This window comes from Pelodiscus sinensis, chromosome 6 (genome assembly GCF_049634645.1).
Source record: "Pelodiscus sinensis isolate JC-2024 chromosome 6, ASM4963464v1, whole genome shotgun sequence".
Classification (NCBI taxonomy): Eukaryota; Metazoa; Chordata; order Testudines; family Trionychidae; genus Pelodiscus; species Pelodiscus sinensis.
In genome coordinates this window covers 39,320,883-39,341,511 of record NC_134716.1, presented here as the reverse complement: position 1 = coordinate 39,341,511, position 20,629 = coordinate 39,320,883, and the positions used below count along the sequence as shown (strand labels likewise).

Here is a 20,629-nt window from a genome sequence, read left to right as displayed (position 1 = left end):
ATACCACAATATGAGGGAAGTACAAAATATTCATTGTAATTAATGGTACAGGCAACTTTTTCATTCCATTGTATCTTTAAAACAAAGAGGCCAAATTCTATACTCAGTTGCATGGGGTGTAAGTCCACAGTGAAGTTACAGTTTTGTATCTATGGGTATGTCTACACTACAGCGTTATTTTGAAATAAGCTATTTAAAAATAGTTAATTCAAAATAAGATATTTCAAAATAATATGTCCACACACAAAATGCATTTTGAAATAGCGTTTTGCTATTTCGAAATAGTGCATCCACACTGAGTGGACACTGAATTGCGTTTAAGGCCAGCCACAACCAGGTCCGGAAGGGCATCAGGTCAGGATTTACTTTGTGTGGCTGCTGCCTGAGGCTATCTGAGGCCTGTGCTTAAAGGGACCTCCCCCCCCCCCCCCCCCCCCCCCGGACAGCCGGTTCTCATGTTTCCCTGCTTGCTTGCCTACTTCAATGAGGGATGGCAAAGCATTTTGTCTCTGCGTGCTCTGGTTGCCCTCACTCAGGACACCACAGTACTCTGCAACAAGGAGCTGGAGCCGCCCCTGGGCACTCTGGTGCTTCTCTTGGACGCGTTGCTGCGAGCCTGGCTGCTTTTTCTGCAGGCTGCCATCCGGGAGGTCCATCGGGGGACTGTCAGTATCCAGGAGGCCCTGAGAGAGAGCTTCCACCCTGAGGAGCACTAACAGTGTCCCTGGTCTGCTCCACTGGGGGCTTGTGCCTTATTCTTCCCTCACATCCTTGCACTAACCCCTGCCCCCTCTTTCCTCATGTAAAATAAAATACACATTTTTTTCATAAACACAACTGTCTTTATTTAACAAAGCTAGGATGGGGAAATGAAACTCTGGTGAGACTGGGGAAAGAAGGTGGGAGGGGGAAATCTGGGAGGAGGGAGCTGGAAGGAGAATGCAAGGGGAAGAAGGGGGAGGGGAAGCTCAGGGCTCGGGGTGGAGGTCTCGTCGGACCAACTTGATTGTCATGCAAACCTGCTCCTGGGTTCGCATTTGGCCTTTTGTGGCCAGGCTGGCAGCTATACTGCCATAGACTGCCACGTTCCTCCATCTAGTGTGGAACATCCCCCCCAAAACTGAATAAGGTCCATGATCTCCATGGGAGTTGCATTTAAAGTGGAAAAACGGTAATGACTCTTATAAGTTAAAACCTAAACAAAATGTTTTCCTAAAAATAACTGCTCAGTTTGCATGCCAAATATTTCTTGGTTATTAAATATTTGTCAAGATTATTTAATAAGATCCTACAGTTATTACATAATTATTAGGACTCAGGAAATCATTCCTAATAAATAAGGAATGATTATTTGCATATACCTACATTTCAGAAATGACCTCCTACATTGGGTGTAAACATTCCATGTTTTCCATGCACATATCTGGTAACTACATGTATAGATTTTTTGTAAAGGAACAATATCAACCTGAAACATAGGCTAATTTAAAAAAAAAGTTTTAAAAGTAGTTTTTCAAATACTATAATTGCCCCAGCGTCTTCCTACCAATTTTTCTGAGTTTATGACTGCAGTTTCCTATTTTTAAAAATAGCTTTCTCTCTTCTATTGTATGTGAAAGATACTCAAAAATAACTAGGGTGGTTAAACAGTGATACTGACTACGCACAATGGGCCAGCCTCATTGTACTTGGTTTTTGGAGAGGTCTCATTAATACAGCAAAGAGGAAGTCAGGCTACTTGAGTTGTACATGCAGATCTACTAGAAGCTTACCACTTGGTTTCCTTTTCTGTAAAATGGTGATAATAATACCCACTTGTGTAAAGGATTCTGAAGCCTGCAGCTCAAAGGCACATTATAAATGCCCATTAATAAAACTATTTTCACATATAGTTAAGACCGGCTGAATTTTGCCATCTTGTATATTACCTAGCTTGACTTTCTTAATCTTTTTAGGTGAGTAAATCCTGAATATAAAAATTCTAGTCCTACTCTAACTTCTTTCCTTCTGATATCCTGCCACTTAAGTTTCTTTCTTCTTTTCTGCTCTCCACTAAACTACCAAAGGTTACTTGCTTTATTATTTGAATATCTGTCCAGTTCACTCCTTAATTGGTCCAATGCTTTTCCTCATTTTCCTCTTTACCTTCCAGTTTCTTTTTGTAAAGCTTAATTTTCCTCCCCTTTTTGTTCCAGTGAATGAATGTGAAGCACAAAACCAAGAAAGGACCCTTAGAGCACAAGAATGTTTTATTGTACAAGTGTTATAGTGCAGGATTCTCAACACTGTAGTTAAGCACCACTTGGCATTTCAGTTACAAATTTCTCCTTACAGACATTATAAGTTACTTCTCTTTTTTAAAGGACATTAGATAATTGAATCAGTTTAGCTTTTACATTTCATTTTTTCAGCCACTTTTTAAATATCTAAAACAATTTAAATGTTAGACTTAGGTGCTGTGAGAACAGATGGAATTTATTTCTATCTTTGAATACACTCCTAATAAGACAGGGGAAGTAGTGTGTATTGAAGAACAGAATATAACCATTGGGGTCTAATTTTCCAAATATTAGAAGCTCAGGGCAATGTGGAAAAGTGCACGCATAACTGCACGTTTAAACTGAATGTGCATTTTCTGTGCTTGCAAATGCAAATCATGCAATAGCCAGTGGAATTTGAATACCTGCGTTTCACGTGAAGCCATAGTAACTGCATGCAAATTAAGCATGTAATTGAGCATGTATATTTGCAAGCTGCCTTGTGCTTCTGTTACTTTGAAAATTAGATCCTATTGGTTCATTGTTAATTGGTATCATTTGCTATTTTCTTTAAAAAATAACACTGCCAAACTTATCAGTTATACAGTGGCATGTTTTTGCATTAGAAATTATAGAGTTAGTGCTTCATCAGTAATATTGTGCTTTTGAGTAACTTTGGAGGGGTTACTTAAAAAACAACGAATAGTCTAGCAGCACCTTAAAGACTAACAAAATGTGTAGATGGTATCATGAGCTTTTGTGGTATCGTGAGCACTTCTTCAGATGACTGGAGTATTAGAAGTCCAGATCCAAGAATAAAAATAAGGGAAGGAGGGCAGGGGAGAAAAAAATAGTGAATTGGATTGTTCAAATTACAAAAGCAATTTGCACCTCTATAAGTCTGAAATTTTTGGTGGAATTGATTTTATACATGGGGGACACTTCAAAACAGCGTCCATAGGAAAGGAAAGTGGTGGAGGAGATCTTTCTGGTTCAGTCTTCAATGCTGTTATTTTGCTAATTCAGTATAGTTTTAAAGATTGAAAATCTGCTACTTTCTTGTCCGAATTCTAATAAAGAGTGCTTTTCATATTATATACAAATAAATATTTCCCACAGTGACAGAATGACACAACAGACTGGGACATCTAGATATATTATTGAAATGAGGTTTATTGCTAATAACATAAGAACATAAGGGTATGTTTACACTAGCCCCCTAGTTCGAACTAGGGAGGCTAATGTAGGCATTCGAAGTTGCAAATGAAGTCCGTGATTTAAATATCCCGTGCTTTATTTGCATGTTCCCGTCCGGTTGCCATTTTTAAATGCCACTAGTCCGGACTAACTGCCCGCGGCGGGGGGGAGACCGGAGGAGTAACATTCCAGGAGGAGTAACAGGTAATTCGAACTAAGGACTTAGTTCAAGTTACCGTTTAACTGCTGCGTGTAGCCACGGGCAGTTAGTCCAGACTAGTGGCATTTAAAAATGGCAACCAGACAGGAACATGCAAATAAAGCTCGGGATATTTAAATCCTGGGCTTCATTTGCAAGTGCGAATGCCTACATTAGCCACCCCAGTTCGAACTAGGAGCCTAGTGTAGACATACCCTAAGAAAGGCCATACTAAGACAGACAATAGGTCCCTCTAGGCCAGTATCCTGTCCTCTGACAGTGGCCAATGCCTGGTGCCCAAAGGGAATGTATAGAACAGGTAATCATCAAGTGATATCTCCTCATCACCCATTCCAAGACAAGGAATGAATGAGAACATCCATCCTAACAGAACTATAATATAGGTTGAACCTCTCTACTTCAGCTCTCCACTTTGGGATTTGATGGGTGCTGATCCACCTGAAGTCGATATTGTAATGCTTCCACTGCTTTCTGGGCTCTTAGAAGACATCTAGGAAACTAAAGCTGAATAACAGCACAGAACACTGAGAGAGCCTGGACGGGTGGCTTTAAACAAACTTGGCCACACCCATGATAAGTGGACATCTGGCTAACTAAAATCATGCTGCACCACGGATGTTGTTGAATCAGAGAGTGCCAGACTAGAGAGGTTCAACCTGTACTACAAATGCTACCCTGGTTACTGTTCTCAAGAATGATTTAACAAAACAAATAGAAAGAACAAGAAAGCACATAGCAAGAAAACATTATTCTCCACTACTCCTTTCGGTTCATAGTGCAGAGTTCTTTACTCAGCTTTAATTCTGAGTATGTGACTCAAATCAACCATGTGATCAAGAAATGTTGATTGTTACTCAAAGCTGAATTTATCAACATTAATCTTTGCAGTATGCAGCAAGAAAAAGAAAAGCAAGATGACATCAAATTGATCATATGAAACATTTTTCTGAAACTAGGTTTGAAGAAAGAGTTGACAAGGAATGAGGTTTTGTGGCAGTGGAGAAATAACTTATGTGATCAAAACAGAAAGCTAGTTTGCTAGCAAGATTAATGGAAACTTTCCGTTCCTGCACATCAGTTTGAATCTAGCACAGCAAACTAGGGACAACACTTTAGTACTGTCAGGTGGCTGTTTGGAGCCTATACTAATCTCAGCAAATCAGATTGGAAAATGGAATTTCTATCCCCCAGGGAAATTCTAACATTTGGAAATTTTAATTTCAAATCAAAGCAATTTTTTTGTATTTTCTCATAAAAATGAAATTGTGAGAAATTTCAGTTCAGATACATGAAATATTTTGTTTTGATAATGTTGAAACATTAGACTATAACATACTAAGTCATATATTCTACAATGTGGATGAGGTAATTTCTTTTATTGGACCAACTTCTGTTGGTGAGAGAGACAAGCTTTCTTTTTCAGGTCTAGGAAAAGTACTTGGTGTCACAGTACACATATCAAAACTTAAGTGGCCCATTAACATTATCCAGGCATGAAGGGGAAAGGAATGAGGCAAGGGGAAAAAAAGTAGCTGGGGGGGGGGGGGGAGGGAAGGGTGGTTTCTACTGGGGGTAGGGGTCAACTAATTACCTACATCTACCAAAGAGGAGTACCAGAAGTAATGGACCAAAACAGGTGCTTAGGAAATTAGGCCTAATTGGTGGTCAAAACAATGAGGAGTTAGACCATTCCACCCATTACCATTTCTGGGTCTGTTTAAAAGATTTTGGGTGAGGGAAAAACCAAACATTCTTATCTCTATAGTCGTCATGGAAGGATTATTGTCATGACACCAGACATTGATATTCGAGTGCGAACACTTGACCTTCATTGCTGAATCAATGAGGACCTCAACCTGATACATATGAGATTTAGCCCTGTCTTTTGCTTTCTGGTATGCTTCTTTCCATCCTCCACTACCTTTCTTATGTTTTAAGCCTCTTTTGACTTTCCTAAAGTCAGCCATACTACATGAAAAGATGAGATGGCCCATTCAAACCAGCTTTTCTTGAATAGAATCATGAAGGAGAGGGATCTGACCAGACCAACTGGATGATTTCCTTTATCAGTGTAGTGAGTTATGAGCCAAACCAATATCTCTTATGGCCAACCTGCTGGCTCAATGCATCTGTCCATGACTGACCAGATGCTGTGTGGCCAGAGAATATCAATGAAAGCCATATTTCCTCCATTTTTACTATCTTATCTCTTCTCTGCTTTCTGTATCTGACTGTTTTGTCTAAAGCAGGAAAGTGACTGTCATTCCTGATGCAGAATTGGACAGCCAAATATATCCTTTTTTCCCATCAGAAAGGACTTGTGATTGAATAAAAGACTTTAACCAATATTCACTATCTACTATAAGGAACTTATATAGGTTTTGATCATTTGCATAATCACTCAATTTTTGTTTCATGGTCTTTGCCTTGTTTTGAGTCTTTTCCTTTTCTCTGTTTTGATCAGTAAATGAATAAGTGCTCGCATGACTCCTTAGGCTCTTTTACTTCATCTAAATTAATACAACAGGTTTGAGCAGAGAGGCAACAGATTAAATAGCTATGCAGCCTTAATTATATTCTCAAGACCAGAGATGAACATAAGATTGGGTCAGAACAATGGTCCATTTTGCCTGGTATCCTGTTTTCCAGTAGTGGCTGGTTCTACATGCTGCAGTGGGAATGAACAGAAAAAGGGCAATTTATTGAATCATCCCTCCCCATATGCCATTAGCCATGCTGTCATCCAGGGTGTGTCTAGACTACAGAGTTTTGTCGACAAAAGTGGACTTTTGTCGACAAAACTATACCTGCGTCTACACTACCGCTGAGTTCTGTCGACATAACGTCGACAGAACTCAGCAGTTTTGTTGACGCTGGTAAACCTCATTTTACGAGGCATAACGCCTTCTGACGACAGAGTTCTGTTGACAGAAGGTGTTATTGCATGTAGGGTTGTGTCTAGACTACAGGGTTTTGTCGACAAAGCATCTTGCTTTGTCGACAGAACTGAATGTAGTCTAGACGCTCTTTGTCGACAGAAGCTTTGTCGACAGTATCTGTCGACAAAACTTCTGTCGACAAAACCCTGTAGTCTAGATGTACCCCCAGTCCCAGCTTCTAGCAAACACAGCATGGCTAATAGATATTGATGGACCTATCCTCGAAGAACTTACCTATTTTTTTAAAAACTCAGTTATACTTTTAGCCTTCACAATGTCCCCTGGTGATGGGTTCCACAGGTTGACTGAGTGCTGTATGAAGAAGCACTTCCTTATGTTTGTTTTAAACCTGCTGCCTATTAGTTTCATTGGCTCTTGTGTTGTGTGAAGGGGTAGATAACATTTTCTTATTCACTTTCTCCATGCTATTCTTGGTTTTATAGCTCTTTACCATTTCACCCATAAGTCTTCTCTTTTTTAAACTAACCAGTCCCAGACTTTTTAGTCTCTCATAATATGAAAACTAACATATTCCAACATAATAATTTTGTTGTCTTTCTCTGTACTTCTCTAGCTCTGTATTTTTTGAGATAGGTAAACCAGAACTGCATGCAGTATTCAAGGTATGAGCTTACCATGTCTTCATATACAGGCTGTACCTCCCTTAACTGGGATTCTGGGGTTGGCAACATCCATGGTCTGGCAGGATCATGGATGTTCCTGGACCACAGAGTCCAAGGATAAGGAGGTTGGGTCACAAGGCAGGAGTGGGGGAGGATGGGTGTGATTCAGCCAGCATCCCTGTGTTGAGAGAGGGAGGTGCAGCAGGGAGTTCTGGCCCCTGTTGCTGGGCAGTAGCGGAAGGACAGCAGTGGTGGTAGAGTCCCAGCAGCTGCGAAGCCTCGGTCCTGGCAGCCCCAGAAGCCACAGCAGCCACAGAGCCATGGCAGCCCAGGAGCTGCAGCCTGGGGAGCCATGGCTGAGCAGGCAGTAGTGGAGCTTGGCTAGAGTCCTACCTGGGGTAAGCATGGGCCATGTTGGGAAAGACCTCCCCTCATTCAGAAAACCTTGTTCGGGACCAGTCAGGTCCCAAGGGTGCCGGACGAGGGAGGTACAACCTGTAGTGGCATTATGACATTTTCTGTCATATTTTCTATCCCTTTTCCAATGGTTTTTAACATTGTTAGCTTTGACTGCTGCTGCAAAATGAGCAAATATTCATACTGAGTCTTTCTTTTAAGTGGTAACAGCTAATTTAGACCCTGACAATTTGTAGGTATAGTTGAGATTGTTTTCCAGTGTGCATTACTTTGCACATATCAACACTGAATGTCATCTCTCACTTTATTACTCCGTCACTCAACTTTAGACATATTGAGTTATTCTATATTGTCAGCAAACTTTACCACCTCACTATTCACCCCAATTTTCCACAGCATTTACAAATATTGAAGAATGCTGGTTCTAGTACAGATTCTTGTGGTACTCTGCTGTTCACCAGTCTCCACTGAGAAAACTGATCATGTATTCCTAATCTTTATTTCTTATCTTTTAACTGATTACTGATCTATGAGAGGACTTTCCTTCATATCCTATGGCTACTTACTTTATTTAAAAGCCTCTGATGATAGACCTTGTCAAGCGTCTTCTGAAAGTCCAAGTACAGACAGTCCCCGACTTACGCGGATCCGACTTACATCGGATCCGCAGTTATGAACAGGGCTGCCCCAGAGTACACGGACTGCGGGACCTCGCGGTCCTGCCGCCCGTGTACTCTGGGGATTTCTCTGTGTCTCCCTGGTCTGCAGACCAGGAAGACGCAGAGCAAAGCCGCGGAGGGGCTCGGGCAGCGGGGCAGCCCCGCTGCCCGAGCCCCCCTACCCCCCGCGTGGCTTTGCAAAGCCGCGGGGAAGCCGGCAGCGGAGCAGTCCAGGCACACCTGGGCTGCCTCGCTGTCCGAGCCCCCCCCCCGTGGCTTTGCAAAGCCGCGGGGGGGGGGGGGGTTTGGGCAGCGAGGCAGCCCAGGCGCGCCTGGACTGCTCCGCTGTCGGCTTCTCCGCGGCTTTGCAAAGCCGCGGGTGGGGGGGGCTCAGGCAGCGGGGCACCCCAGGCGCGCCTGGGCTGCTCCGCCGCCGACTTCCCCGTGGCTTTGCAAAGCTGCGGGGGGGCTCGGGCAGAGAGGCAGCCCAGGCGTGCCTGGGCTGCTCCGCTGCTGGCTTCCCCGAGGCTTTGCAAAGCCGGGGGTGGGGGCTTGGGCAGCGGGGCACCCCAGGCGTACCTGGGCTGCTCCGCTGCCGGCTTCCCCGCGGCTTTGCAAAGCGGCGGGGGGGCTCGGGCTGCGGGGCACCCCAGGCGCGCCTGGGCTGCTCCGCTGCCGGCTTCCCCAAGGCTTTGCAAAGCCACGGGGGAAGCCGGCAGCGGGACAGCCCAGATGCCCCGCGGCTGTCCCGCTGCCGGCGTCCTCAGAGGCTTTGCTCCCCGTCTCCCTGGTCTGCTGGTCTCCAGCAGACCAGAGAGACTGGGAGCAAAGCCGCGGAGGACCCAGGCGGCGGGACCGCTGTGCGTCTCAGTCCGCCGCCCGTGTCTTCCTGGTCTGCTGGGGTGGGGGGGGGGGGCGCAGCTAGTACGCCCCCCCCAGCAGACTAGGCTTTTCTCCGGATGCCTGTGGCAGAGCAGCTGGGGTGCTGCCAGTTGGTCCCGCAGCGCCGCTCTGGGTGCTACTGGTCCAACCCAGCAGCACCCCAGCTGCTCTGGTCCTGATTCAGCCGCTGCTGGTCAGTTTCAGCAGCGGCTGAATCAGGACGCCTGGGGCAGAGCAGATGGGGTGCTGCTGGGTTGGTCCAGTAGTGCCAAGGAGCGGTGCTACTGGAGCAACCCAGCAGCACCCCAGCTGCTCTGCCCCAGGCGTCCTGATTTAGCCGCTGCTGAAACTGACCAGCGCTGACTACAGGAAGCCCGAGGCAGAGTTGCTCTGCCCTGGGCTTCCTGGAATCAGCTGCTGATCAGTTTCAGCAGCAGCAGCTGACTTGGGGACGCTTGGGGTTCTTAAGTTGATTCTGTATGTAAGTCAGAACTGGCGGTCAGTTTCAGCAGTGGCTGAATCTGGACGCCAGTTCCGACTTACATACAGATTCAACTTAAGAACAAACCTACAGTCCCTATCTTGTACGTAACCCGGGGACTGCCTGTACACTGTAACAACTGGATCACGTTTGTCATGTTTGTTGCCTCCTCTTCCTAAGAATTCTAATAAATGTAATGAGGCATGATTTCCCTCTACAAAAGCCACATTGACTTTTCCACAGTATATAGTGTTCATCCCTGTTGGTTCTGAAGCATACTGGAATTATCATTATTTTGCACCTATGGAATAGAAATCATAATCTGGCCCATTGTATTTATGAAGAAGAATTCACTCTTTTTGATGCTGTTAGTGCTCAAGAGAGGTGACAAACTTGGCAGTCAAAGAGGAAAAATGAAAAACATAAATAGCTGTGGATAGTGAAACATAGATGTCATGTAGGAATAGGAATGGGAGAGACAGAATCTGTACTGTAAATTATTAAATTAAATATTAGGTTTTCTTTCAGTCATTGGCAAACTCTGGGGAAAAGGACCATGATGATGTTACCATAGAGTGATGTCATCACAGAATTAACATATTAGGGTAGTTGATTATATGTGTGAGTTTGCTCAGTCTTCATTGGCTGACAGTTGAGCTTGAAGTGCTAAAGATGTACAGCTCTGGTGAAAGATAGATAATTGATCAGAAAATATCACAGTCTTCATTATATCAGTCAAGACATGACTTAATAGGAAGTTATTTTGTATTATTATTTTTAAAAAGGTTTAATCCTTTAATAAGCTGCCTTTGTGCTCTCTTTTATGGTTTGGTTGGGTGCTGAAAAAATATATTCTGGTAAAGGGATTTAGTCTTTCAACAAGCATTTTATCCCAAGTACATGAGGCAGTGAAGTGGGTCCCACTGCACTTTCAACACTACTAGAGGAGGTCTCTTACCTATTGTAAAGAAATCAGCTCTGAATTTCATTGGAGTCTCATTACTAGTATCTGCCTTCAGAGGAATCTGAAGATGAAAAGGCCAGGAGCGTGTTAATGCAGCAATTGAGCACATAGCTGTATGCCATGACCTGTTTTGGGAACACCTGGTCTTCCACTGTGTGTTTTGAGTTATTAGGTGTGAGCAGTGCAGTACCAGGAAATACCCTTAAATGACTGCAGATTTTCTGTCTGGGGTGATCATGTGTGGTGGTTGGAAACCTGTTTAATGAGTCACAGGTAATGTAGGGACCAGACATTTATAGTAGAAGAAAAAAAATCCCTATTCAAGTCTCCTCTTAGGTTGGGGAGGGACTATGGAGGGAAACCATGTTTACAGGCAGATACCAGTCCATCAACCATTTCTTGGAATGGTTCAACTTATATCAGCAGCTTGTCATATCTATTTACTGAATAACATGGTCTTGCTTGGACAACATCTATATTTGTACTAGTAATAATTTGAATGGACTTCAGTCCCCAAAGCAATACTGTACTTGTAAAGATAATGAGCTTCTGTTTGCACAGAAGATGAGACTAATTAAACAACACTGCTGCTGTGAGTTCCCAAGCAACATAACTGACTGACAAGAGCTGTGTCTCTAGGTGAAAATGCATACTCTTCTCTAAATATTTGGGTAATTCTTATTTGTTAAATGGGAGACCTAGGGAGAAATTGCATTTTTCTTCTTTCAATATCCTTACCCCAAATAGCTATACCTAAGGCAGATCTCAAGCTTGCTACCTGTCCTATCCATTTTCACTGCAATTTCTTTCTCAGTAATAATTCTGTCCTGTTTGAGCCACTTTGCTCCTCTAGGTGCTTCCTTAATCCTCGGGTACCAACCTTTAGATTTACTACTTGCCCACTCAGGACAAGTAATTTTTTAAATAAAATAGAAATGTTCATTATAATAATCATTGTGGTACATGCGGGTGAGTGGGCACAAGCACCCATAAACATTCAAGATAACTTTGCAAGGCCTTAGCAGCTTCATCTCAAAGCTGATCCTTCTGTCTCCTACTCTCCCTGGATGTAACCACACTTCAGTGTCCTAACTTGGACATAAACATTTCAAAACTTTTGGGCTAGATTTTGCCTCCCATTTTCAATCCAAAATGCTGCTGCTGTAAAGAGGCTGTAAGAAGCCAGAAAATTTCTGCTGTGATGAGAGTAGTCATACACTTCCTTCTTCATAAACCCAGACTTCACTGTACCTCCTGACATCCATAGCAGTTGATACAAGTATTGATATGAATTTTTTATTTTCTATAGAAAATGTTGATGAAAATATCTTTTCATTGAAGAATCAAAAATTGAAAATTTTAGGACGAAAACTTTTGGCTGAGAACTAAAAATTTTACTTTGCAAACGGTGCTGAAATGTCTCATAGGAACTGCCATTCTAGCCATCTGAACTCCCTGGTTGAATTGCATTTCCAATGATACAATGTGTCATCACCTCCTTCTGCATTGCATCATGGGAGATGTAGTCCAGCTGAGGGACACAGTCTGTCTATCAAGGAGAATTAAGAGGATGCAGAACCTGAACTACAGCTCTGAGAAGGCACCATAATGACATTTCTGAATCAAAATTGTTCAGTTGTAAATTGACATTTTTAATTTTTTTTATTTCTTTGATGAAAAGTTTCACTTTTGTGAGAACCTTGGTCTAATGAAAAATTTAATTATTCACAAAAAACCCACTTTCAACTAAAACATCAGCTATATTGGGTTAATTAATGTGCATATCATCTAGGTTTAGTAGCAATCCTTTTCTCTTTAAGTTTCTCAATGCTGTGCAGTTTTAGGAAGAAAGTATTCTGGAAAAAATGATTGTTTACCTTCTGAAAGTGCTGATTTGCTGATATTAAAAAATAGGACTGTATTCTTACTAAAACTGTTTGGGAATTTTCTGTCACCTTATTTTTTATGCAAAATCTAGTTTCTGCATAATTGAAATCTTTCAAAGGGAAACAAAATTCCATCTGGAAAATCTCAATGTAATATTTTGTTTTGGAATAGGCTGACCTGAACTGAACATTTGCTAGAGATGTAGTCTGGCAGGAGAAGGCTGGATTGTAGAGGTAAGTGGGGGCATGCAAAAACCAAATTAAAATTCCCAGCCGGCACTGCATCAGCTCAGGGGGACACAGATCAATGTCATTCCAATTGAAGATGAAAACAAACTTTGAAATATCAGAATTTTTCAGTGTGATAGAATTTCTGATGTTTGACTAGTCTCTAGTTCTTAGAACATATGGGAAAGTTTTCAGACTGGGAAGGGTTGATGGAAGAAAAGCACAGCTGAGAAAGGAATCAGTAGAGAAACATGGTTACTGTTAAAAGATCCACAATATCAAGCTTATAAAAGCAACAAAAATGCTCAAAGAACTCCTCAGCAGGTAAATCAGATCATTTGGTGGTGCTCTTGTGCTAGAAGGGGAAATAACTATAATGGGGGGAAGGAAATATGAGCAGAAACCAAATCAATTAAACAGAGTTTATAAACACTTTTACGAGGGTAGGACTTTGAATAATGGCAGATGAGCATTGTTTGTAAGCACTGAGAAATATAGTTGTAGACTGTATAATTTTTGTCTCTGGTCTCAAATATAACTTGAATAATTTTCAGCAAATCAGACTTCTTCCCCTCACCATTACACCTTCAGATAGGAAACTATTTTAAACATGCAGTTAATTACCCCTTCCCATAGGATGTGTAAGAGGTACTGTACAGGCAAGCCTAACAGAATCCAGGAACTATCAATCACCATATGAATAGAATTACTTCCCCAGGATAAATGACATGGCAGGATGTAGCTGGTATTTTATTAAAAGTACTATTCCCCCCCAAGAAAGAAAGGGTCTATTAACATCAAACATATAGAACCACGTGAAATAAATTAGGCCACTCTTCATGTTACAGTTTCAAATTTCATAAAGTGCAGCTTGTGGTTATGTCATGTGTTTCAGATCTAAAAGGATGGCTGATGATTTCCCAAACACTTCAATATTATACTACCAGCGATATTTACCATAGTTCAACCACAGCACTTTCAAAGCTGGTGTTAATAATACACAGGCCAGTTTTGTAAGTCTCTCCATATTTTCTTTCCCAATAAACAAATATTTGTGGTGTGCTTGTGGGTGGTTTAATTGCCTCAGTGCTTTGCTACGAGCAGCATTCCATGAAGAAAAAAGCAACAATGTACCCTAAATGTGGGCAGTAATAGTGGTTCATTGCAAAGAATAATAATTTTAAAAGGCAAGTTCCTAAAGAGACCAACTTAGGAATAAGAGTGACCAATTGCTAGAGTGTAAAATACAAAGAAAATGATCAGTTTCAAATCCATATCCCCCCTGACTTTCTCTTGTTCTGCCTCTAATCAGTTCCGTCTTGCTTTCTGCCCCAAGGCAAAGGGTTAAGGGTGTATGGGAGAGGGAGAAAGTCTCTTTTAATCATAGTACAGATGTTTGGGTTGTATTTATTATGCAATTCTTCCGATCACAAATCTGAGCTCTACCAAATGAATTGTTAACCATAATAAGGAACTTTTGTTATTTATCTTGGTATGTTACTGTTCCCAGGATTAGACTCTACTGAAAACAAAGACATCAGCAAATAAATTCTCTCTGTCTTGTTTCACTTATTTCATTTGTTTGCAGACATAACAAGCATGTTATTTATTTAGTTGTAAGTATGTACCAAAGTAAGGATGCATTCACTTTAATCCTTTAATTTAACGAGATCACATACTTCAGGAAGCCAAAGGCACTACACCAAGATTAGAGTAAAGAGCTCTGTTTCCTCTTAGATTAAAATAGATATCCTGAGTATTTGATCTCAAAGGGGTTAGTCTGTAACTTTAAAAACAATGAATAGTCCTGTGGCACCTTAGAGACTAACCAAAATATCTAGAATCATGAGCTTTCGTGGGCAAAACCTGCTTCATCACTTACTAGTCCAATTCATCTGATGAACTTAAACAACAAATAGGCTAGTAGCACCTTAAAGACTAACAAAACATGGAGATGGCATCATGAGTTTTTGTGGGCACAGCCCACTTCTTCAGATGATCTGAAGAAGTGGGCTGTGTCCACGAAAGCTCATGATGCCATCTACATGTTTTGTTAGTCTTTAAGGTGCTACTAGTCTATTTGCTGTTTTTAAAGTCTTTCCTGTTACAGACTAACTCAGCTACCCCTCTGAATCATCTGCTGAAGTAGATTTTGCCTACAAATGCTCATGATTCTATATATTTTGGTTAATTTCTAAGGTGCCATAGGCACTACTCATTGTATTTTAATAGCTGATGTATGATATAGCATTGTATTTGGTATTTGGACATTCACTGTGGCCTAAATTAGTATGTTTATTAAATTCTTTGTAAGTGCCATTTTAGCTACTGACATTATGTATGTTTAAAAAGTGTTTTTTAAGATAAAACTAGATATGATACAAATAAGAGATTTGATATACCACCTACTTTATTACAGCTGGCTGAGATCTTATCACATCAGGGCTGCATATTGCAAAGAAGCTTCATTCTCCTTCATTCTCTAGTTGTGTATAGACTCTTTAATTGTACAAGTCTGGTTTTTGTCAAGGTACAAATTGAATGACTTAGTTAACATAATTTCAATGTGCCCTTTCAAAATTTGAGATTTTCTTTGCTTTCTCACTGTACCATTAAAGAGTCAATTAGCATTTGGATTAATGGACTAGACTGAGTAAGAAAAGTCTTCAGTGAGGTTGCAACCTTATGAATAAAGGATCATTTACTTAGCTGAATGCCGACATGTACATACGGAACCTGAGTTGTAAATTAAAGTATTACAATAATCATTTTACTCTACTAAACCCCCCAAAATTAAGCTGTGAGCAGAAAGCTCAAATGTTGCAACAGTAAAAGGCAAGAGCTTTCAAAACAGCTGATTCTGGCCTTGTCTACACTGGCAAGTTTTGTCAACAAAAAACCCTTTTAGGTGACTCTCCATGAAAGCAATTGTGACTCATGCCACTGCTCGTCACTATGAACCCCAAAAGATATTTCAGGCTTCCAAAGGGGCCAGAGTGATTAGTGTGGATTGTATCACACAAAATAGACTCATGGAAACCTGAATTACATTTGTCTTTATTGATTCTGTCCATTAGGAGGATCGGCAGTAAGAGATACTGAAAAGCCTCACTACTGTGTTAACGCCCAGCTCTCAAAGAGACTTTCACAGAGAGTCACCTAAATGAGAAGTGGCATGAGGCAGGGAAGCAACCCCACCATACAGAAATGTCAGTGCCCCTCACTGTCAAAGTGGTTTCTCAGAGCCACCCTCATATTCATGACTATCCTATGGGATTCTCTGACAGCATGAGTGTCTGGCTGACCAAACTGTGCAACCAAATCAGGGGCGGGAAAAACCTCTCAGTGGGCTGGATCCAGCCCACCTAGGGCTTTGATTTGGCCTGCATGGCAGTGTCAGGCCCCACCTCCCAGGGCTGGCCCACAACATTTTGGCACCTGAGGCAGGGAGCTCAATGATACCCCCATGCCTCCTCGCTGCACCAGCAACAGACACAATTTTCTACACTCTGGGCCCCAGTGGCGCCCCCCCCCCCCCCCACACACACACTAGCCTGGCACCTGAGGCGGCTGCCTCAGTTTGCCTCATGGTTAGGCCAGCCCTGCCACCCTGTAGTGTGTTGCCTAGGAGCCGGAGACACACAAGCCCTTTCAACTGCTTCTGTTGAAAGGGCTCGTGCCTGCCATGCGGCTGCGTTGCCTGATAGCTACCTGGCAGGTGCAAGCCCTTTAAATAGAAGCGATTGAAAGGGCTTGCAGTTCCCAGCCTTATGCTAGCCCATTGCCCGGAGCCTGGGAGGTGTGGCAGCCCAGAGGCAGGCAACAGCCCTGGGGAAGGTGTGAGCCCTTTAAATAGAAGCAGTTGAAAGGCATCCCCAGCTCCCAAACACCATGTAAACAGTGTGGTCGGGAGCAGTGAGCCTTTTAAATAGCAGGAATTGGGTGCCTCAGCTAAAGTGCCAGGGAACCACAGGGGGGGAGCAAGCCCTTTCAACTCCTGATATTCAAAGGCCCTCCCCTTCTGCCCAAGGCCCCACCCTTTCTATCTGAGGCCTCTGCCCCTTCCGGTGTGGCCCAGGACCATTTCAAAAATTTTTGAAGTGGCCCTCATTCAAATATTATTGCCCACCCCAATCCAGATGCTGTGCCTCATTGTTCCACCCACACCCCAACACTTCACCTTTACTCTCACCGAAATTATGTAAGCAACAGCATGCAGCCACCACCTTGGGGATATGATCTTCCAAAAGGTCCAGCCTGCCATAGAAACACCTCCATTTCCCTTTCAATCTGCCAAAGGCACATTCAACAATCATGCAACATTGGCTTAGCCTGTTGTTGAACCACTTCTTAATGCTGTCAAAGTGCCCCATGCAAGATTTCATGAGCTAGGGCTGTAAGGGGTGAGCCCCATCACCTAGGATCACTAAATGGTATTTCTACATACCCCACTATAATTTTCTAGTCTGGAAAAGAAAGTGACAGCATGCATCTTTCTGTACAGGCCACTGTTCCTGAAGATGCACCTTTCCAGACTACCCCACATTTATGTCTGTGAAATGCCCACAGAGATCCACAAGCACCTGAAACATCATGGAGAAGTACTTGTTATTATGGATATAGTCTGAGGAAAAGTGTGGTGTTGCTATAATGGGAATATATGTGCCATCAATTGCCCACTGCAGATTGGAAAGTCCATGTCAGCAAAAACCAGACACTATGTCCTCCACATTTCCCAGAAACACATTTCTACGCAGCAAAATGTGATTTATTTCCCTGACATTTTCATAAGTGCTGCCCCGAGAGTAGACTTCTCCCATGGCCGGCCCGAGCCATTCATGCGTCTTGGGGCCCGGAAGCGTGGCACTGCCCCCGGGAGTGCAACGCATGTGTGGCCCTGCCCCCGGGTACACGGCGTCCCCCGCCCCCGGGCGCCCGGAGTATGCACGGCCCCACCCCAGGCGCATGGAGCATGCGTGGTGCTGCCCCCAGGCACCTGGTGCATGTGTGGCACTGCACCGGGCACGCGGAGCATGCAAGGTGCCGCCCCTGCCCAGCCCGGCAGCCCCGCGCGGCACCCCATACAAACTGAATTCCCCACTCCAAACTGATGTGCAACTGAATGGTAGCAATTGAACGTTGCCAGCTTCCAGAAAGCAATGGCAACACACTTCTCAACATGCTTCATTTGGGTGTCCTTGCACCACAGTTCAGGGCCCAGCTCAACACAGAGCTCCAGGAAGGTTGCTTTACCCATCCAAAAGTTCTGTAGCCACTGGTCTCCATTCCACACCTGCATGACAGTGCAATACCACCACTCGATGCTGGCCTCCTTAGCCCAAAAGTGACGCTGTACTGTGCACAGCTGCTCTGTGATAGCCCAATGCATGCCACTGTTGCTGTCCCTGTCACTCACATTGTTGTCTGCATCTGAGTCTTGGACCTCTGCTATTAATTTTGTAAGTAGCTCTCCTGCAATGCATGATGTCCTAAGTGCATTGAACACAGCATAGAAGAGAAGTATGGGATCCATGATTTCTCACAGCAGATTCTGGAGTTAGACGCAAGGACTGTCATTCAAGTGGCACAAAAGTAAGCCAGAAGCTCAGGGAGGACTGGCAAGAGGTGGGACTTTTTTCTCATTTCCAAAACGTCTAGCACTATGTTGACCATTCTCTCAGTGCTTAGCAACTGAAGATGATGCTAGGACCTGTGGGATGCTTACCCACATTTATCTGCTCTTTCTGTTGACAAGGGAGCTAACAAGGGGCCATGATATGTCAATAATGGGTGGCAGAAAAACAGGTTTGATGAGTTTTCAGTTTTGGTAACTTTGGCATGTTGACAGCAGTTTCATTGCCAAACCTTTCCAGTATAAAAATAGCCTCTGTCTCACTGTTTTGCTGATTTGCAGCAGCTATACCTTGTGTCTCACATCTGGGCTCAAGGGTCTATGGGGTTCGGGAATTAACGTAACTTAAAAGCCACATGGCAACTAAAACCACATTTGTGTTTGTTATTGCTTTTCTCTTCTGTATACTTACAATTAGCTCAATGTATTGTGGTATGGTACTTCTAGAGGAAATGCTCAATTTTTCAAGATAGTGTGCTCACCAGTCACTTAAACGCAGCAGCTTCCAGGGATGGAAAACATTCATTATTTTGCACTATCAACACAATATATTAATACAAATAATAATAATGAATAATCTGTGTAAATTTAGGCAATTGTGAAAATTAACATGGAATAAATTTATACAGGCAGTCCCCAGGTTACGTACAAGATAGGGACTGTAGGTTTGTTTTTAAGTTGAATCTGTATGTAAGTCGGAACTGGCGTCCAGATTCAGCCGCTGCTGAAACTGACCGCCAGTTCCGACTTACATACAGATTCAACTTAAGAACCCCAGGTATCCCCAAGTCAGCTGCTGCTGAAACTGATCAGCAGCTGATTCCAGGAAGCCCAGGGCAGGGGCTTCCTGTAGTCAGCCGCTGGTCAGTTTCAGCAGCGGCTGACTTTGGGACGCCTGGGGCAGAGCAGCTGGGGTGCTGCCAGGTTGGTCCAGTAGTGCCAAGGAGTGGTGCTGCGGGACCAACCGGCAGCGCCCCACCTGCTCTACCACAGGCCCGGGGCTTTGATCCATGTCTTCCTGGTCTGCTGGGGGGGGCGCACTAGCTGCGTCCCCCCCCAGCAGACTAAGGAGACGCTGAGCAAAGCGGCGGAGGACCCGGGCGGGACCACGGCGCTGATCTGGAAGCGCCGCGGTCCCGCCCGGGCCCTCCGCCGCTTTGCTCCGTGTCTCACTGGTCTGCTGGCTCCTCTCCCCCTCCCCCCCAGCAGACCAGGAAGACGCAGAGCAGCTTTTCTCACCCCGGAGGACGCGGGCGGCGGGACCAGGGGTCCCGCCGCTCCCGTCGTCCAGGGCGAGAAAATCCCCGTTCGTAACTGCAGATCTGACATAAGTCGGATCCGCGTAACTCGGGGACTGCCTGTATAGGCTGAATGTACTTTTCCTCTCCTGATCTTTGGCCTGGACTTCCTAAAAATCTCCCAAGTTATAGCGACTCACTCTTATACCTTATCTGAAAAATGAAAATATAACATTTGAACAGGCTGCTTTACAAACTGACTTTGTAGTTAAACAGTGTGTGATGTGAATTGGGAGTTAGTAGATTAGAATTAGCAATGAATGGAATATTTTAAAGCAAAATGTCAAGTAAATAAGAATACTATTTACTAATATTTAAATTAGTTTCTTTTCTCCCTTTCCTCTGACCCACCCCCCCAAAAAAAGGAGATTTGATTAGCTGGTTAAATGTGATAATAGAGTTATGAAATAAATCATTAATACACGCTATACAAATATTTGCGGTTATGAAACAATATACATACACAAGTGACACTGTATATGTATTAGTATAAATAGTTGTGTAGTGGAGGTTCAAAGATGTTATATTAGCATCTGTTATAATACATCAGTACTGAAGTGAAAGAGGAAAAAATCAATGCATAGAATCATGTTCAAAAGGATAGTACCAGCTTCCAAACTGTATAAGACAGAAAATGTATAAACATGAAAGGAATGAGGTAGTTTTTCACTATCATAAAAGAAGGCATGATGAAATGAACTGTCAAGAATGGTGAAGAACACAATGAAAAGAAACTACTACATAGATGTCAACATATGTGAGAGAGATGATTATGAATTATACAAGATCCCAAGAAAAGGTTAACAGAGTACACAACACAATTTAACATGATCGAGTTATGATATTATATGTTATATATGCTCAAAGGGGCTGCTAATGTTACATAACTCTTATGGAAAAGTCCATTAAAATTTAATGGAAAATGTTATCCTTTCTAAATCTAAA

At 43.1% G+C, this 20,629-nt stretch overlaps 1 long non-coding RNA gene across 1 annotated transcript in view; it reads left to right on the top strand.

Moving 5' to 3' along the window:
* The window catches only part of LOC142829850 (uncharacterized), a 38,872-nt gene that overhangs the window by 9,546 nt on the left and 8,697 nt on the right, over positions 1-20,629 (top strand). The window contains exon 2 of the long non-coding RNA XR_012904714.1: positions 12,699-12,760. This is a non-coding gene — a long non-coding RNA (uncharacterized LOC142829850). The remainder of the gene's footprint in view (positions 1-12,698; positions 12,761-20,629) is intronic.